Source organism: Epinephelus moara, chromosome 16, assembly GCF_006386435.1.
Source record: "Epinephelus moara isolate mb chromosome 16, YSFRI_EMoa_1.0, whole genome shotgun sequence".
Lineage (NCBI taxonomy): Eukaryota > Metazoa > Chordata > Actinopteri > Perciformes > Serranidae > Epinephelus > Epinephelus moara.
In genome coordinates, this window is record NC_065521.1 from 45,151,699 (window position 1) to 45,164,022 (window position 12,324).

Genomic DNA, 12,324 nt, shown 5'->3' on the forward strand with positions numbered 1-12,324 from the left:
AATAAAGATTATATAACATAAAAATAACTGCAGTCTTTGTTAATTGATAGCCGCTTAAATTAAACAATTTTTATAGGGCAAGTAAAAACTGACTTCGGGCAAGTAGATCTCTGACCAACTTGCCCGACCGGGCAAGTGAAAAAAAACCTTAGCGTTGAACCCTGTAACCGTTTATATCTACACAGGGAGCAGGTCCTCGTCTACAGAGATCGCCATGTTTCTACAGTAGCCCAGAATGGACAAACCAAACACTGGCAGTGAGGAAGAGAACTTTGTGAATAACTCAGCTCTCAGTAAAAACCTCCTGAACGTCTGGATTTGAAGTTATCAGAGAAAAGGTGGGCACAGATTAGCATGCAGTGGGTGAGACACCCGCCTCCGACATGCTGAGCAGCATCAAACACTGATTTGTAACATGAAACTGTTTTATTCAGTGTTTCTACTGGTTGTGATCACCTCTAATCACTGTCACCAGGAGCAGTTTCATCTGGTTGCAATCTGCAGTCCTCACTGCTGGATACTAACCTGGTGAAATCATCCTGATGACATTAACATTCTGTTTGGCTCTCTGTATCACTCTGGACCCGATGCCGCCCCAAACACTCTCACTGGGCGGAGTACTCACCTTGACAGACAAACTCCTTCAACAATCAGTGTAACAAAACATCAGGGAACATCATCTTCATCACCCGCAGAGCCAGCTGATAAATCGAGCTTGTGCCAAATCCAGTCAGAGGAACAGCAAAAATGTCTTTTCCTCAGAGACACTCAGCGAGGTCATACTCTTGTTCCTCTTTAACCCTTTCAAACCTGGAACGACATCATTTTAGTTGTGCTGCTTTTAGATGCCTTTCACAAGTATTTAAACCCTTGACCACTGAGCAGATCGCTGCTATATCTTTCAGAATCATGGGGAAATAGGCACTGAGCAACTTGTTAAGAAATGTTCCACAAATTCCCCCCAAAAAATAAATAAAAATAGAATTTGAAATTACTTTTTTTTTAAAAATAGGGAAAGAAGAAAAAATAGGGAAGACTATATTTATTATTATCACTACTACAGTTTTAAATTATGTTACAGAATTTTCATTCAAGGACTCTGTCCAAGGACTCTGTCCAAGTCATTTACTTGTTGTTGTTGTTTTAAACCTGTTTTTAATTTACTAATTTCTTGTTAATTTTTTGGGTCATATCCCTTCAGTTGCTTGTTGCCTTCCTCCCATGTTTTTAAAAAAACTTGAGCAAATTTGCTCAGCTTTCAAACAGTTGTTATTGACTCCATTTCTGAAATATTGCTGCGTTTCCGAACGTCAGAGTTAGTGCTTGTTGCATCAGGAGCCGCCATTACTGTTCCGCAAGCTGCGGCCTGCATTTTACATCATCAACTACAGCACGGTCACTGATTGGCTGCTTACATGTCAACTACAGTGCGGATTCCTGATTGGCCCCAATTGGACTTTAATTTCTGTATACCAGGCGGAGCGGTGCCGAGTCCAGACTTATACAGAGAAACAGAACGTTGAGCTCACGTCATCACGTCTCACCAGGCTAACTAGATACTGCTAAACCCCCAAACCTGTGGTCGGCAGCCTTTAATATCAAAAGAGCTTTTTTTGGCCAAAGAAGAAAAAAAATCTGTCTGGAGCAACAAAACATGTTTCTCAAATTCAGCTGATTAAAACCTGTTAAGCCCGAAAGTTGCCCAATTGGGGGACTTTGAGAGCGACGTTGCAAGCACAGTGTGAAACAATACACTGATCACAAAGAATATAGTGATGTTGCACATCAAATTAAACAGCAGGACCTGGGCTACACGGCTGTAAAAACCCTTTTTACACGCCCCAAACACAGTTCCAACAACAACTAAATTAACAACAACAAATCCAACTCCATACAACACTGATATCCCGACCCACTCGGTATATTTCTGGCTCTAACTCGACGACACATTATGCAAAACACACGCCTTTCTTCTCAAATGAAAGCTGAGACTCCGCTGTTTCCACACATATGCACCAAAGCACTCTACCACAAACCATCAGAGAGCTACAGGCCAAAGAACAACAACAACAGAAATCTTTTTGCCAAAATATATTTGTAATATCTCTCTTACCTTGTTGTTTTTGTCGTGAAAAGCACATTCTGCCGTTAAATCACGTTTACGCTTACCAAGTTGTTGTCCATCATTAAAATGAATCCGGGCAGAAAAAGTTGCCAGCCGGAGGTTCCGGGGGAACAAAAACAATGACCACTCACAGCAGCCGACATCTCCCCCACAACGCGTTCTGATGACTTTGATTGGCTTACAGTGCTGTCAATCTTTTTGGTGGGTATAGTGTCATTCTATTGGCTCTAACAAATCAAATGAGGTGTCAATCACTCAAATCGGCCGAGCCGTCACGGAGATACAGGCCTCCAAAGCTCAGAATAGAAACTCAGGTTCAAATGTAGCAGGTGTGTATTGGTCAGTTTGGAGTGGGATATACATGAAAAAAAACAAAACGAAACGGACAGTTGTATATGTATACCCTAAACATCATTAGGGATTTACAGGAACAAAAAATGAAAGTTAGAGGATTGTACATGACAAAAATCACATGCAAACATGGTGCAATTCTGGAGAGCTCGCCTGAATTTTCTATACTAAAACCTCTCTAATATTGTTCTGCTTCACTTTATCAGAATCAACCTTTGCAGAGTTAATGTTCACATATTGTACTATGATGTGACAGAGGTTTAGAGCTGCAGCTGCATCATTCCAAAGGGATACTCATCCTGAAAATGCTTCTTTTTTAGGCGAACCTCAAAATGTTTCATTTGTGCTGTGTGCCATCTTCATTTACTCCTCACATATAACACATATACTGATATTTACACATCTTAACAAATCTCACAAGTGTTCCCTTTACCATGACACCAAATTATTAGTATTCAAATACACCTTGTGGTTGCAGAGGTATATTCATTTCATTATGCGTATGCAATTTTCGAGCAGAGGCCTATAAAAGGCTTAGCTTTTTAACATAACTAGTAGATCTAAATAAGCATTCATTTAGCACACGGTGGCTCCTCAGCAGTGGGCTGTTTATGATTATTTGGTACTTTAACTTTGCAGTGCTGCTGATCAAAGCAATCAAATTTGCCAACGTACTATTACATCTTTGATTTTCCCCTCAGACTTTTCCCCTTTTGGATTTGGAATCCAACCCAGCGAGGAAGACTCAAGACTACTGGAGCCATTGCTAGGGATGTTTTAGAGGAAAATGATGCACGTATGACACATATTAGCTGACAAAATGTAAACAAGTTGAGCAATGTAAGAATCACTTTAGGCCTACAACAATAAATGAAAATTAAAATGTTAAATAAATAAATAAGGGTTATTCATTCCCATATCATTTATCGTCAAAGCCGCAGTGAGCTCCGTCTCATGTCCTTTAATAACCTCATTAATGCTGTAGGTGTCACTTATTTCAATAATGGCAGCTCTTCACTTACTGCACTGAATACGTCTCCTGAGCCGTGGAAATGGAGGGACGGTGGCATGAAGAGGAGAAGAAGAGGAGGAGCACAGACCTGAGGAGAGAGAAGATTGAAGATTAAAAGTTTATAGAGGAGGAAATAGAAAAATGCTAATGTGGAGGAGAGAAAGAAAAGTTGAAATATTCATCGCTTACTGCTCTCAGGCTATTTCTGCTGCTACATTAAACTGTGTGTGTGTGTGTGTGTGTGTGTGTGTGTGTGTGTGTGTGCAGCTCTTCCCTGCAGCTAAACAGCATTTCTGTTCTTGTATTAAAAAGATCTGGTCTGAATGTGTTTCTCTGTGTTGCGTCGCTCTTTTGTCTCTGTCTGTCTCCTCCATCACTCTTTCTTTATTCACTTTGTGCAGACGAGTTAGATGTGTGTGTGTGTTTGTGTGTGTGTTTACATTCTTATTTGTACATGTTTGTGTGTTTCTGATGGAGGGAGACAGTTGGGGTTTGAAGGGAAATGGTCTATAAAGCCTGCAGTCACTCTATCGGCTTTAAAATTCAGACATCGTAGAAAACACATCTGTTGAATGAACAAAAAGAACAAAACAACATCATGGCTCTGTCCTCAGATGTCCTGAGCTGATCCTAATCATCATATCGCCTGTCTGAGCTTATTTAATGGATCGTTATCTGCTAGAATAAAACAGATCAAATTCCAGTCCTGTCTCTTCTCAACATTTTGTGTTCGTCCACTTCAGCGCTGCTCTCCCTCATGTCAGCCAGACTCTGAATGTTTGAATGTTAATACATTTGTACCCACTGATGCAAATGATCCTGAGTTCTGACCAAGCAGCAAACTCTGAGGCTGAAAAATGAAGCTGATGTGCAAAACCTGCAGTTCCTCTAATGTCCACTAGAGGCTGGCTCCAACAGTGAGTCCGTCCCCACAGGCCTCCATGTTAACATGTAGAAATAAACATGTTTACAGACCGGTACAAAAACAGTTTGGACAAACTGTTGGAGCTCATTTCAAGATTCATGACGACTGTACGGGGGGGTGTGGCCGCTTTGAGTGACAGGTGGGTGCTGTATGTTGACAAGTCGCTACCACAGTGATATTGGTTGTTAATGTAACATGATGTAACTCCAGATTCACGCAGTCACTATCTATCTCAGTGTTTTCAGTTCATCAAAGTTAACTGTGACATTTTGGTCGCCTAAAATGTTTTGTTCAGTGTTTGGTTGTAATAAAAGACCCTCAAAGGAGTCGGATGTTCAGTTTTTACATTTTGTTTTAACGGTTTTAAGCCTGCTTTTACTCGTCTAAAGTAGCATTAGTGTTTATATTTTTACAGTTGAAGATAAACTGTACAGGATTTCCTACGTCAAGTTTGATGTGTGCAGATTGTACGATGGCCGTTTACTACTGAATCGCAGGTTACGACGTACGTCAATATGCAACGTCATAGCCGTGCACCGCATCAGCGTACGTCATCCATCTGCGCCACCATAGGTAGCTTGCTCACCTGGAAGTTGCAGTTCCTCCGCAATTTCCTTCCATGCAACTTCTTTTTTCTCGCGGTCATGATAGCAGCTGGAGGAAACATCAAATAAACAAGGCTTCTGCTGCCACAGCTCCACCAAACTTTCCTCTTTCTGGGAGTTCCACAGACTTCTTTTTGTTCGTTTTACCTCCATGGCAAGCGATCATTTGTTTGGGTTTAGCGCCGGTGTCGCGGTGACCATTGTGTCATTTCGTGCTGCATTTCTATTGGTTGATTAGTAGACGTAGGTCGTAGCAGCTGTCACACTGTGAGATAGTCACCCTAAATTTCTGACACCGTCAGAATTTTATCTCATGTTATCTTTGGTCGCAAGACGTTGACAACGGCTGTCCTTGAACCTGTCTCACAGTGCGACGTAAGACCACCGTTTTAGAGCCACGACCAAAGATATCGCCACATTTCTCCCATAATGGTCATCTTTCGTCTGGGACAGCCCAGAGTCGCACAGTGTATACCGGCCATAAGATATATTTCTGCTGTTGAGATGCTTTAAGTTCAGAATATATTCAGTTTGAGGGAGCAACAGCGCCACCTGCTGTCTAAACTCAGTATCAGCTTAAAGTAGTAAATAGCAGAGGACTGTGGGTAATTTTCAGCGCATGAGCGGGTCGTCCACACAAGGTCACTTGACACCGTTGTCCTTTGCCATTAACCCAGACTTACAAAGGGTTCTCCATGAGGGGAAGAAACCCATTGTTAGCGGCTGTTACCACCATCTGCCGGCTCCAGTAGAAGACATCACACACAGGTCACATATAGACACACAGCAGTAACCCTTCTCAATCATCACATGTGGCTGCACTCTGCCTAGACTTTCATTTCTTCTTATTATTTTCTATGTTCAGAATATTTATGGGCGTGTAACCCCACAGAGCTCAGGTGAGGTCGGGGCTTTATAAAAAGGTAGTGACCAGGTGTAAGCAGCCGGCATCCAAGACACACCGTGCACACAGTGGCTAACGTTAGGGTCATCTTCACCCTCTTGTCTTCTCAAAATAACAGTGTACAGATTTACTAAGCTTCGTCTACCTCTGTCTTCCTCATGAGCAAAGATTACTGCACAAACATTAAGCTTCTCATTTTTACACACCTGTACCATTGCTACTGTTTTTGTTGTTCCAGCTGATCGCATCACGTCAGTTTCATGTGTCGCATCCTGCAGCGACCCTGCCTGGTCCTCCAGCCACAGAGTGAGACTCCCACTGCAGTGGACACACACTGCACTACTGCACGGGCCTCTGGTGACCACAGCACCAACAACCTTCCCCCAGGCAGGAAGTATGTGTTTGTACTGAAAGACAAAGTGTTGGAGGACAGAGAGACAGACAGGGAGAGACGGACGTCAGCCCAGTCGCCAAGAAAATGTCGGCACTGTACGTCTGCAAACCACGGATACTTAACATATCATATCAGTGTTTCTGCAATGACGCAGCTCTGATTACATGAGCTGACTCTGTGCTCTGGAGGTGGAGGTGATGGTGGAAGCCAAGCTGCAGATCACTGTTCAAGACAACAATAAAACTGACTGAGTGTTTCTTAGAGAGACATTGAGAACTTCCACCTGTGGCACCAGACCAGGTATTTTATGTCAAAACGTGATCTTTAACTCACCATAACCAAGTGGTTTCTGTGCCGAAACATAAGCACACGAAAACCACAGCGCTGTGGAAACATAAAGACACCAGAAGTTTCATATGAAACATACTAAATATAACATACCCGTGGTTCAGTGAGTGGGTTGGATTAATAGGTAGAAAAGAGGACAACAGAGATGGATGAAGAGTGGCTGGACAGAAATTTGGGGTGATTTAGAGACACATAGAAGAGAGAGACTGGGTCAGAGAAGAAGAGTTTAAAACAAACCACAGAGAGGAGAAAGTTAGAGAAGAGCAGCAGAGGAAAGTGAGTGAAGGAGAAACAGAGAAAGAGTCATTGAAGCCAGAGACAATTAATAGTGACGTGGCCTCTGGCTGCCCCGGCTCACTTCCTCTCCCTCTCTCCATCCCTCCCTCACTGCTTCTTATCTGACTCCTCTCTTCCTCCTCTCCTTCTGGAGGTTCCTGATTTTCTTCTGATTGTAAATTCAATTTCTTTGGATCTGTTGTCCTAAACTATTTCAATTTGTTAACTTGGTCTCTGAGAATTTCCTGACATTTTATGGAGCAAACAACTGACTGATAAACTGAGGAAAAAAAGCAACAGATTAATCAAGATTTAAAATTAACTAGTATAAGATTTGCAGATAATAATAAATGAATCATAATAATAATAAAAATAATATGAATTTATGTCATTTTACTCTGTTGTTAAAGTCTTTTTAACGTCTCTTCAGGGACAACAAATCAAACATAATTAAAACTAGAATTGCTGTCTTGCGGTTGTACGCCTCTACGCACTAGTCAAGTTTGGGGGACAGTGTCACGTCTGAGCGGGGGGCGCAGGTAGTAACAGCACCTCTGTGTAAAGGCCCTGACACACCAAGTAGACGGTCGCTAGCCTCCGCTAGCCTCCGAGCAAGCTCCAGCTCTCTAGCGGAGCGTTCGGCGCAGCATGACCGGAGGGAAGCACAGCCAGTTAGCCTCCGCTAGTCTCTGAGCTAGCCCCGGCTCTCCGTTTGGATCCAACCGGAGCACCGAGCCCTGGTTTGTTATTCAGGTTAAAGTGGGAAGAAGCAGCGGGTTTATCGGGCAGCTGAGTGAAGTGGAGCCTGCGGAGGAAACACCGGGACCGTCTGGATGTAATAGTCCGTGGAGGTGCTGCGGTGCTCGGCTGCACAGATAGGAAACCCCTCGGCTGACAGGATGTACCACTCTCTCACTCCGCTCTCTCTCACGCAGGCGCAGAACGTACGTGCTACTTGGTCGTCGGATGTAGTCTGTGTAGTGTGTTCAAATGCAACTGACACAGGGCGACGTGAGGCGACGTAGACGACGCAACAGTTGGCTTTCCTCGCCGCTAGTTCTTTGATGTCGGTTTGGTGTGTCCGCACCTTAACAGGACAGCCGGCAGGATGGGATCATGGGCAGCACGGGTGTGACCTTTTGTGTTATACCTACAACCCACTGCAAGAGATTTAAAAAGTAGCAGTTAGCGGCTAACACAAAGAAGAAGACCAGCGGCCAAAAATGTGGCAAATTGTGAAAACAGTGAGGTCCAGGAGGTCCAGGAGCTCCTTACCCTCCGAGCAGAGGACGAGATCAGCCGCCCTATAACAGGGACGCTAAATGATTTTTATTGACATGTGATGTCATTGTTATTGTTTATAAAGAGCTGCTGACACGTATGTTACATGTCACACTAGAGGCCGACGCTGTCTAAAGTCCAACATAGTGGAGCGACATGATGCCGCCGTCATTTGCTTCTGTGAAAAAATGTAAAGACGGCATAAAGACGGGACTTCGTAGCGGCTCTATAGCGCCATCTCTGTGTACAAAGGTATTTATACCACGTGGTGCCGCTGAATATATAAACTGACTCCTATTTCACGACTTCAGAATGAGAACGGTCTGGTACAGAAGGTGTGAGACAGGCAGGAGGAGGGAAGTGGGAGTTCAGTTTTAGTTTTCTATGAAGCTGTCGCTCTCGGGACTTTTCGAGCTGGTGCTACTTTCACTGGAAAAGAGTTGGCAACAGTGAGCGGAGCATTTAGCAGTTGAAGAGACAGCTGGTTTCAACCTGCAGCTTCACCACTACAGGTAGATGTCACCAAACCCGACACACTGGACCTTTAAAGGCGTCACATGACCACAGGGGGCAAAAAATCATCCTGTTTCTTTCTCATCCCTGATTTCTAGTTTGTGTTTTATGGTCATGTTTGTCTGTATGTTAATGTGTGTATGTGTGTGATTGTGTGTGTGTGTGTGTGTGTGTGTGTGTGTGGCGGTGTGTTCAGGTCTTCCTGGAGTCAGTGGAGCGTTGTTAAGCTGCATTAATTTGACTTATATAACTCTCTGTCTTCCCTCACTGGTCTGTAATCAGCCTCATTCTTCTCTCAGGAGGAAAACTCATCAGAAAAACCTGTTATCATCACATTTCTTCACCCTGATGATTAAAGGAGCAGTTTTATAATATTCAAGAGTTCTTGAAAGTCCTACGTGAATCAGGTTCCTTGAATGGGTTTTTGATTCTTGTCTGATTGAGGATCAGACTTTTGCTCTTCATGAGCAGACTCATGTGTTTCAGTCTGAAGATTAATTATTAGATTAAAGTGAAAGATTCCTTCTTTAAGTACGTCTGCATATTCTGAAATGATCCTCATTATTATGGCCGACAAGTGGTCCCTCTGTGTCTGCAGACCCTCTGCTGGTTTCTCTTTCTCTCATGGACCCAGTTGTTCGAAAACTTTAATCTTAGTCAGAATGATACAGATTTGGAAATCCCATGTTTGCTGTCCAGGATCAGTGAATCCAGCTGGTTTTTGTGCTGGTTTTCATAACAACATCACAGGGTCAGACACAAACTTTTTCGTCCACCTGCTTGTGTGGCTAATGGATTCCAAAATCTAATCAATACATGACTATTGTTCTCTTGGCTGCTGAGTGAAGTAGATCCAGCAGCCGCTACATATTCTATCAGCAGGTGGTTGATGGCTGATGCTTATTTATTGAACGTTGAGTTACAATATGAAACGATACAAAAAGATACATTACGATACCATAGGATACGTCACGATATGACACGATATGATACCACACGATATGATACGACACGATACACTGCGATAAGCCGCGATATGATACGATACCACACAATAAGATACGATGAGACACAATATGATACAATACGATACGATGTGATGTGATATGCCACAACACGATACGACACTATATGATAAGATACGATACAACACGATATGATACGATACCACACGATACGATGCGACACGATGTGATACAACACGATACGATGCCACACGATATGATATGATGCGATCGGATACGACATACGATGCCACACGATATGATATGATGCGATCGGATACGACACGATATGATACGATGCGATATGACACGATACGATGCGACACGATGCGATACAACACGATATGATACGATACCACACGATACGATGCGACACGATGTGATACGATGTGATACAACACGATACGATGCCACACGATGTGATACAACACGATACGATGCCACACGATATGATATGATGCGATCGGATACGACACGATATGATACGATGCGATATGATGTGATACGACACGATATGATAAGATACGACACGATACAACACGATGTGATACGATGTGATACAACACGATACGGCACGATACGATACGATACAACATGATATGATACAACACAAAATGATACGAAACAATACGATACGATACGATATGATACGACACGATACTATGCGATTTACTTATTTATTTAAATTTGTCTTGGACTCAATTTCAATTTATTTATTTAAAAAGGGACAATGCATATTAATGAACATATACTTGTAAATATGCCAGATTATAGCCGTAGGCTAGTTTCCATCCACCAAAACCACTTCATTATTTTGCCACGTTTGTTCCAAATTTGAAAAAAAGAAAAAGCAAAAAAAATCCCTCAAGGTGTTCTTAAGATATTGTGTTCATGACAATGGGACGGATGTACAGACACTCAGAAAACATAATGCCTGGGGTCAGTTATCACTGGCACGAAGGCATAAACAACAAAAAAAATAATAATAATAACAAAATATAATTTAAAAAAAATACAAAACACTACAACTTCAAAATGATCTTATACCCAACAAAATAAAGTTTCTAGAGAAAATGTTGGTGTAGAAAAAATATCACTGTAAAAATAAAGTAACTGTGTGTTGCATTATCATCATGGTGTTTAACCTGACGCTTTACTGCAGCAGGGCCGTGCAAAGGTCATCAAGGGGTCAAAGCCCCCCTGAAACCAAACGTTGTCTCCATAATGTTTTTAATTAATCATGTTAGAAAATACCAGGTGCTCCAGCTTCCTCCCACAGTCCAAAGACATACAGGTTGACTGGTGACTCTAAATTGTCCATAGGTGTGAATGTGAGTGTGAATGGTTGTCTGTCTCTGTGTGTCAGTCAGATGTCAGCTGGGATAGGCTCCACCCCCTCGCAACCCCTACCAGGATAAGCGGTTATGGGAATGAATGATTAGTACATAATTAATATTTCATTTGTTCAGTTAACTATCCATCCTCCTTCAGACTATCAGAGGAAATACCTTTATTGTTCTTTAATGGCCGCTACGATCCAGTTAATGGTTAATATGAGTAGTGAATGCTGTTGAAATCAGCGCTCAGACAGGTGAACAAACCAAGAGCAGGACTTAATAAACTGTGAGATGAAAAAAGTTATTTGGAGGAACTCTGAGCACAAACTTTTGGTTAGACCGTGTTCTGTTACCTCATCTTTGTGCCTGCTAAATAAAAGCACTGATTATTAATAATCACTGTCAGGTACATGTGTCCTCTGTGAGGAACATAATAACAGACAATCAGACACTGGGAGCTGTGTGGAAATGAGACACTGTGCGTGGGGACAGAGAACAGGTCAGAGGAAGTGTTGAAGAGATAAAACTTCTGCTTTAACATTCAGCAGGCGTCACAAAGGAAACTTACACAAACAGATTTTCTTTTGGTTTGATCGTGTGTACGATTTATTCTTTTTTTGTTAGGACCCACTGATTTCTGGGATTCATCTGGGTTTCCTCGTTTTGCTCTTATCTCAGGTATGAGAATGTTGACAAGTGGTCGAGAGCCTCTCAGGGACTGTTAGTTATTTATGGGTCTTTGGACACGTCCCATGTGCGAGGAATGCTTCCATCACAAAAAATAAACTTTTGGGGATAAACTTGAATAAATCAGCTGTTTGAAGAAGAACTTTGTTGATTTTCTTTTCAGCAATATAATAAAGATATAAGAGAGGGAATGATGAGATATTATATTTAGTAAAAAGAGTTTTGCTCAATGTTTTTATGCAAAGATGAATTTTTAAAGGTTGTTTCATTAATGTGTATGATTTAATTTGTGCTCATTCAAAGGCAGTGTAATGAAGGACTGCATGATTTTAACACAGTTTGGTTATTTTCTATAAGGATGCTCCCCCACCACACGGTCGAGCCCCCCCACCCTGGGTTTGTCTTGCTGTGAGGCGACAATGCTAACCACTGCACCACTGTACCACCCACTGTTCAGTGTCTGTAATATTCATTCATTGTTCAAAATATGAAAAAGCGCGTTGACTGATTCTGATATCGATTACAGTGTAGAGTTCTTTGTTTCCCTTGCACAAAAGGGGGG